This window comes from Chiloscyllium plagiosum, chromosome 10 (assembly GCF_004010195.1).
Source record: "Chiloscyllium plagiosum isolate BGI_BamShark_2017 chromosome 10, ASM401019v2, whole genome shotgun sequence".
Classification (NCBI taxonomy): domain Eukaryota; kingdom Metazoa; phylum Chordata; class Chondrichthyes; order Orectolobiformes; family Hemiscylliidae; genus Chiloscyllium; species Chiloscyllium plagiosum.
The window spans coordinates 73,870,577-73,879,081 of record NC_057719.1 but is presented as its reverse complement, the minus strand read 5'-3'; the positions used below and the strand labels follow the sequence as shown (position 1 = coordinate 73,879,081).

The window sequence follows — 8,505 nt, the reverse complement described above, 5'->3', positions numbered from 1 at the left end:
AATTGCAACATTTAAGAGGCATTTGGATGGGTATATGAATAGGAAGGGTTTGGACGGATATGGGCCGGATGCTGGCAGGTGGGACTAGATTGGGTTGGGATATCTGGTCGGCATGGACGGGTTGGACTGAAGGGTCTGTTTCCATGCTGTACATCTCTATAACTCTCTGACTCTATGGCATCCCTGAACACTATGGGCATTCTGCATTGGCCAATTCACCTAACCTGCACATCTTTGGATTATGGGACTAAGCCAGAACACTTAGAGGAAAACCAAGCGGACACAGACAGTCACCCGAGGCTGGAATCGAACCCGGGTCCCTGGCACTGTGAGGCCCAGGTACTAGGATAAGTTGGGGGATAGGGATGAGCCACCTCAAGAGACATCCTGGGTGCATTAGAGCACTGACTGAAGGTCATCTTTCCTCATTTACCCTCTGTCAAACCTGGCCTGTGAATCACGAGACTCCCACCCATCTCAAAGCATTCGGTGGGCTTGCCAACCTGGGCCAGCTGACAATACCACTTCCCAACCGCCACCACTGATGTCATGGCTTGTGGCCCAGGGATTTTAGCCAGAGAGGGCAGGGACCACATTGCCTTGTGATATCCAGACTTGACCAAAAAAACGTTAACTTGAATGTGAGATCGCTACAAAATGCATTCTACCAAACCAATGCTTTGAAGAACTAAACATGACTAGGAAAATAAACTTCCTTTTGTGCTTTTGGCCATGAACTACTCCAAACACACAACTGATTGTCTTCTTCGATGTGTTCCGGCAAGTTTGCATGAGACTATTAAAATATAATTCACTTGTCATCAGTGAAAGCCAGTGGGAGACAGGGGGCATGAGAATGGAAGAGAAAGATAGAGACACCCAAGACACTGAGTAAAAGATACGTCTCTGAATCATCTTTGCCAACAAAATTGAAATCAGATCACTAAATCGGCAATCACATTTCCTACTTTATTGTAAGTGTTCATGACAAAATTTGCAATATGAAGCTCCCCAATACCTAGTTTTGGCTAAAGCTCTTTGCTGTGTGGACAACATGAAGTGACATCTGATTGGTTCCATGGAGGATGACAATGGTATCAAGCCCCTCCCATCTGGTGCCTTGGGGTTGTGTGTCAGGTCCCGAGAGAGAGAGAGAGAGAGAGTGAGAGCGAGAGGCTGCCAGGTCAGATGTTGGAGGTATTAGGGATCTGTAGAGTGTACCTCAGTGTGAGGTGATGCATTTTGGGAGGACTATCAAGGCAGGTGAGTGTACATTGAATAGTAGGACCCTAGGAAGTATAGAGAGCCACAAGGACCTTAGTGTGTAAATCCATAGATCATTGAAGGCAGCAGGAGCAGCAGATAAAGATGATTAGGAATGCAAAAGGACTACTTGCATTTTAGTCAAGGCATTGAATACAAGAACAAGGAAGTTATGGACGGAGCTGCACACAACTCTTGTTAGAGCACAGTTTGAGTATTCTGCACAGTTCCAGTCAGCACACCATAGGAAGGAAGTAATTGCTCTAGAGAAGGTACTAAAAAGAGATTCACCAGCTGAAGTGATTAAGCTTGGAAGAGAGACTCGATAGGCTTCCTATGGAGAGAGAAGAGGAGACCTGATTGAAATATGGAAAGTTCTGAGGGGCCTAGACAGGCTGGATATGGAGAATCATTTCCCTTTTGTCGAGGGGTCAAGAAACAAGGTCAGTTTTACAGTAAAGAGTGGAAGGCTTAGAGGGCATTTGAGCAAAACATTTTTCATCAAGAGGGCTGTGGGCATCCGGAACTTACTGTCAATAAAAGGTGGGCAGAAGTTGGAGCCCTCAACACACTATTCAAATGAACACTTGAAATTCCATAGGCTATGGGTTAAGCACTGGAAAATGAGATCCGAATAGATAGATATTTGATGACTGAGGTGGAAACAATGAGCCAACGAGCCTTTTTCCTCACTGTAAAAACACTATGACTCAAGTGTCTGTGGTACATGTTGGAGGTCAGAAGAATAGTTACTCAGGAGCAGTGCTAGGTAATTAATAATTAACATTTCCTGAGTAACTGTTTACTTAACTGCTACAGAACCCTCCAAAAATTCTCAGATTTAAAGGAATACTTTCCAAGTGTTACAGGCATAAGGGAATGAGAGTCGTAGAGTCATAGAGGTGTACAGCACAGAAACAGACCTTTTGGTCCAACTTGTCAATGCTGACCAGCTATCCTAAATTAATCTAGTCCATTTGCCAGCACTTGGCCCATGTCTCTCTAAACCCTCCCTATTCATGAACCCCATCCAGATGCCTTTTAAATGTTGCAATTGTACCAGCTTCCACCACTTACTCTGGCAGCTCTTTCCATATACATACCACCGACTATGTGAAAAAGTTGCCTCTTAGGTCCCTTTTAAATCTTTCCCCTCTCACCCTAAACTTATGCCTTCTAGTTCTGGACTCCCCCCACCTCAGGAAAAAGACCTTGTCTATTTACCCTATCCATGTCCCTCATGTTCTTACAAATATCTATAAGGTCACCCCTCAGCCTCCTATGTTCCGGAATTTCCCAATGGAAATTGCAACTTCCCGGACAACTCCCATCGATGCTTCAGTAACAATTATCTGGCCATTGGAAAATCTGGACCAATATGTATAAAGTTATCTAACTTCTTGAGTAAACATGATAATCTTATCAGAATAACGTCTCCATCTCGTAGTCGCATGTCATCCCACTAGAATGGATGCAGTGGGTAATTTTCCTATCAATCAAGATTGGAGGCCTCACAGTTGTGTGGTTGGGATTACTTTTATGCACCTCATTTGTATGTAACTGAACTCCACTCTTACCTGAGAATTTTATGAGAGATTTATTTTGGTTTCATTGGGGAATGTTGCCGCCATGCCAGTTATGAGTTCTGTTTGGTGCAATTCATAGATACTTTTTATAGACTATCTTGGCTGCTCACTTCAGTCTAATGTTTAATGGAGTGTGTTGCTGTAAAACACACAATTACGCGAGACTGGCTCGATTTCACACCCTGCCTTCAATTAACTTGGTTGATTCCCGAGTTTTAAACACAAGATCTGTGGCAAACTGATACTGAAGCACTGAGGAAATGGTTCAAATATGACAGTACACCAAGGCTCTATCTGATCCCAGAGCTAGAAGGTTGCACTGCATTATTTTGATGTAAAGTCAGGGAATTCTGTATCATGGTCTGGGCCAATCCCTCAAATCAACATCACCAACAGATTCATTACAAGGCCATAACCAATCATGCTGCTGTCTGCAAATGAGCTGAATGCGTTTGCTATTTTACATCTCAAATATTTCTCACCAACTGTAAAGCCCTAAAAGATATCTTCAGACTATGAGAGACACTATGTAAATATTAGTTTTTTTTTTCCCAAAATGGAAGTGAAAATCAGAAAGGAGAAAAGTGACTTGCTGATTTGCTATAACTTAATTGTACAATCATGTAAAAATGAAAATCTAGCCCTTTGCGTGCTCCATCCAAGTACTGCTAACAATCCCAGGAGGATTGCCAGTCACACATCTATAATATTTTTTCCCTCCCAAACTGGAACAGGATAGTTCATGGCATTTGTTCCATAATTGCTGTTGATAGTTTGAGTCTGTCTTTGGAAATACAACCTGAATTTCTATACATAAAATAATAGTTCCTGAATCGTAACACTTCACTGTTTTACTAGTTGGGAAGAAAGGAGAGATTAAATTAGGCTTGGCAGTGAAAATGACACCAAAGCTAGCACTATGAACTGGAAACAAATAAAACAAATACTGGCACTATCCGAGGAAATGCATCTTATTACCATGTCAATACAGGGAGGAGAGAATGTTCCCCTAGTCCGGATACGTGATGTCTATATTTATTAATACATCTGATACACTCCATTCCTCAACACTGAACTCTACTGTGAAAGTAAAGGCAGAGTTTTACCATGTTTAAAATAAAAAAAGGATAATGTCTTTTCCTTTGTGATAATTAATGTCACATTCACAAAATTCAAAGCTGTGCACTTCTGTGATTGAACCGCCTGACAAACAATAGCTGAGTTAATGTCTTGAGTGTGAACTGATGGGTCGTGTGCTACTGGACACATCTATACAAATGTTTTTCCTGGATTTTAAATGAGATGGAGCTTGGTAGACCAAATCTCAATCACAGCGTGTCAAATTAATGTGGTCTGACGCAGTAGATGTGATTGGCCATGTTTTTCAAGTGGCACAATACATATTGCAAGATTTTAAGGGGGCCTTTAGTGGGTTTTTACAGACCTTCCCCTGCCCACCTCTGTTGCAACATCAGGATGGTTCTTCGAAATGTAATGATCAGGCATGTGAATGCCTTTTTAGACCAATGTAAACTGGACCTTTTGATAATGGCCTCAATTCCAGTTGTATCTCACTGTTTGAAAGTAGCAGAGTTGGGTCCCAACTCCCGCAGGTTAGTGCCAGCAATTTTGGTCATGGTACAATTTCCACTTGCATTGTCTATGTTACCCTGAGTATACTTTTAACAGACATGTTCATGATATCATGGCATATTACCTGAAAGTATAAAGGTCTCAGACACCATCTTACTGGGAAGCATGATATACTACAAAAAAAATGCTACTGTGTAAATTAATAGTTTAATTTTAACCAAGGCACTAATGTGCCTAAGAAAGTCATGTGTGCATATTATATAGCTAGTTGTGATAAATGTCTGTTGGATGATTCAATCAGGCATTATCCATGACTAGTTTCTTAAGTTATGAGGGAAACATAAAACTTGTTGCATCAAGTATAATACCTGGTGGGCAGGGCATGATGCAGGAGGATGCGTATGAACACTTTGCCTGCTACTGGTGAAGACAAACTCCAAAAAGACCATCAAAGCACAAGGGCTATAGTTTGGCTTACAAAAATCTTGTAGTACTGTTTTGAGTTCACATGTTGAATGTGGGAGCTCTTCTTAAAAACTATGGTTCATAGATCCCAGCAGAATACTATGTAAACTATGTGAATATTATGCATGGGCAGCACGGTGGCTCAGTGATTAGTACTGCTGCCTCACAGCTTCAGGGACTTGGGTTTGATTCCAGCCTTGAGCAACTGTCTGCGTGAACTTTGCACATTCTCCCCCTGTCTGCGTGGGTATCCTCCAGGTGCTCTGGTTTTCTCCCACTGTCCAAAGATGTGCAGGTTTGGTGAATTTGCCCATGCTAAATTGCCCAGAGGGATGTGTAGGTAAGATGCATTAGTCAGGGGCAAACATAGGGTAGGGGAATGAGTCTGGGTGGGTTACTGTTTGGAGGATTGGTGTGGACTTACTGGACCGAAGGGCCTGTAGGAATTCTAATTCTAAAAACAGAATAAATGCCATCACTTATGAAGAGTAAATGGTTTAACATGCAGCTTGAGTTACTATAATCAATCACTGACCAGAATGACATAAAGTGCTTCTATGCTGAGCTAAAGGATGCATGGACTGACAATACAAAGTAACTATGTTGCTAATTAGCAAAATTTATTGTTCAATTGTTCTGTGGTTGATCTCTGCTCACTGAACTTGATTGGATGTTGTTGGGTGTTGTTTCAGAGCAAAGTAAAGTGAAACCACAGAAGCTACTAGAAGTGGAGCTCATCCTAAAGTGTAGGTGGTGTAGACATTCTAAAGCATTCTACTAGACTTTGCAAATAACCATCCTTCACACTTAGAAACTAGGGTCAAACTACCTGGCTCTGAGGAAAGTCAATTATGTAAAACATACAACACCCAGCAGCAATCATATGGCTCTGGGCCATCATTTCATCCATACCTTAATCTGTCCCTCCTTATTAGTAATTTGTGTGTAAAAGGAAACAATGCATTGGAGCAAGAGTGGCTTGCTATTCTGTCTGGCAACCAGCAAACTCCAAATTATATTTTATGGTTAAGCAAATGGTTTTGGATGGTGCAATTTCATGAGTAAGTTGTTGATAACTGACTGAAAGTAAGCGATGCCTCATCTTCAATTAAACGAAGAAACAAAATCTCCTTAAAGTTTTGAAAATAATTGCTTGGTTCATTTAACCTGTGCAGGTAATTTATTACATTTTCATTAATTTACTTTCCATTAATCTCCATTTCCATTCACTGAAACTATTCCCCATTTCATTAAAATGTTTGGAGATATAAATAACCAAATTTCAGTTGAAGGTAATGTGCAATTTCTCCCTTACCTGACCCTCTCAAAAATAAAATCAGACCATGAAACAAATTTAACAATACAGTTTGATGTCACCACCCTTGTTAAATTTAATTACAACCTGAAAACACATGTTCCCAAAAATTTCGCACGGAACATTGCAAGATATCCATATCTCAATTGCATGCAGTTCAAAAGGTTAAACAGTTAGAAGACAGCTAGAATGAACATGTTAACGGATCATACGCCTACACTATAACATTACAATTTTTCTGTAGTGAGCTATCAGTATCACTATTAAACGTCACTGATTGTATCCATTACTTCAGATTTCCGTGGAGTTACTGAGCAGAATCATACCCACTTTAAAAATACTAGCAGGTCAAGGACCATCTTCTGGTCCTGATCCTGCAATAGCTAGCGTCATGTTCATCAGTGCAATCTTACAAGACACAACCTTCGTTACTGGCTGCCTCAAAATCTGACACCCAACTAAAGACAGCAGGTGGGTTCCTGAACTCAGTCGATCTGTACCCTCAGGAAGAACAACCAGCAGGGCCCACTAGTAAAGTTGGGCACTGCCACTGTATGGGCGGGAACTATGAGATCACCTCCATCTTTTGGTACCTCTCATTTGTTAAAACAAAACAACATGGACCCCTTTAGAGAGAGAAGCCCAGCCTGCCATGGTTTGCAGGCTGTGTCCGATTTCTGCGGCTGTCATAGGGTGGGATGATGGGGTAACACCCTTGTAGGTCATTGGGACACATGGGCTGCATGGTGGCTCAATGGTTAACACTGCTGCCTCACAGCGTTGGGGACCCAGGCTTGATTCCAGCCTGGGGTGACTGTCTGTGTGGAGTTTGCTCATTCTCCCTATGTCCACATGGACTCCCTCCAGGTGCTCCAGTTTCCTCCCACAGTCCAAAGATATGCAGAGTAGGTGGATTGGCTATAGGAAATATGGCGTAATGGGGATGGATCTGGGTGGGATGCTCTTTGAAGGATCAGTGTGGACTTGATGGGCTGAATGGCCTGCTTCCACACTGTAGGGATACTCAGATGCTGTCTGACCTGCTGTGCTTTTGGCAGTGCCACACCTTATCGATTCTGACTTCTCCAGCATCTGCAGTTCTCATTATCTTCTCTGATTGCCAACAAGCCATCTTGAGGTAACTGCCAGAGTTTGGCCTCAGTGTTGGGGGTTTGGTAGTGGATGGCTGTTCTACAACTGAGGTGGGTCCTGGTGATGTGCCCCATCTGCCCATAACTGACCACTTACATCATTACATTGGCTATTTACTCATAGCAGGCAAAAGTGAGGACTGCAGATGATGGAAACCAGATTTTAGATTAGAGTGGTGCTGGAAAAGCACAGCAGGTCAGGCAGCATCCAAGGAGCAGGAAAATTGACGTTTTGGGCAAAAGCCCTTCATCAGGAATAGAGGCAGGGTGCCTGCAGAGTGAAGAGATAAATGGGGGGGTGGGGAAGGGAGGTGGCTGGGGAGAGAAATCGCCCTCGGGTGAGATTGGACCTTACCAGAGGTGATAAGTCACCAGCCCACTATACTAACACCTTCTCACTGTCCAAGCCACCTCAACTAGACAGTGATAAGGTTCAACCTACCACGATTTTTACACTTCTGAAATCATATTCATTCACTTTGCAAGATTGGTACTTATTATGCCTTTAATTCAGAAGCATCTTGACAAATCAAAAATATGTTCATCTCCAAACTGAAGAAAACTAAATCTAAAGCTAGAACATTGGTCTTAAGCTGACTACCTTCAATCAATCTTTTTTAAAATACTCACCAGTATAATTTAAACTGTTTTTCAATAGTATATGACACCATTTTAGTAGTTCACCTGCATCTGCTAGATATTTCCATTATTCTAAGGGCTTAAACTACTGCCCAAATATCAAATTGGATTACATTTCCCCATCAAAACCATAAGTTAAGGAGTACAAATTAAGTTGCAGAAAATAAATCCTCTTACCTCCTCTTTTCAGTATGAAATGAGCTCAGATCTAAGTACATACAAATAGAGCTGGTGTATGTAGCCGGATTACAAAGCCGGCTTACTTGTTATGCTACAGAAAATGCCAATGTGTTTATCTGACTTGTCATTTGATACTCTTTGCGACTTGTCCTAGTTTATAGAAAAGGTGCAATGTAAACAGTTGGTAAATTGGAATTAGTCCAATTCAACGCAGTCTAAACAGACTCCACAGTTCAAGACTGGATGACCCAGATATCACAACATTTTCCTCCGTCAGTAGAATAAGAGTTATCCTGAGAATAAAAAAAACTTG

General features: G+C 41.7%; 1 long non-coding RNA gene across 1 annotated transcript in view; it reads right to left on the bottom strand.

Annotated features, from left to right (window-relative positions):
• Positions 1 to 8,266, bottom strand: part of LOC122553775 — a 73,397-nt gene extending 65,131 nt beyond the window's left edge. The window contains exon 1 of the long non-coding RNA XR_006312842.1: positions 8,190 to 8,266. This is a non-coding gene — a long non-coding RNA (uncharacterized LOC122553775). The remainder of the gene's footprint in view (positions 1 to 8,189) is intronic.
• Between the last annotated feature and the right edge of the window lie 239 nt (positions 8,267 to 8,505).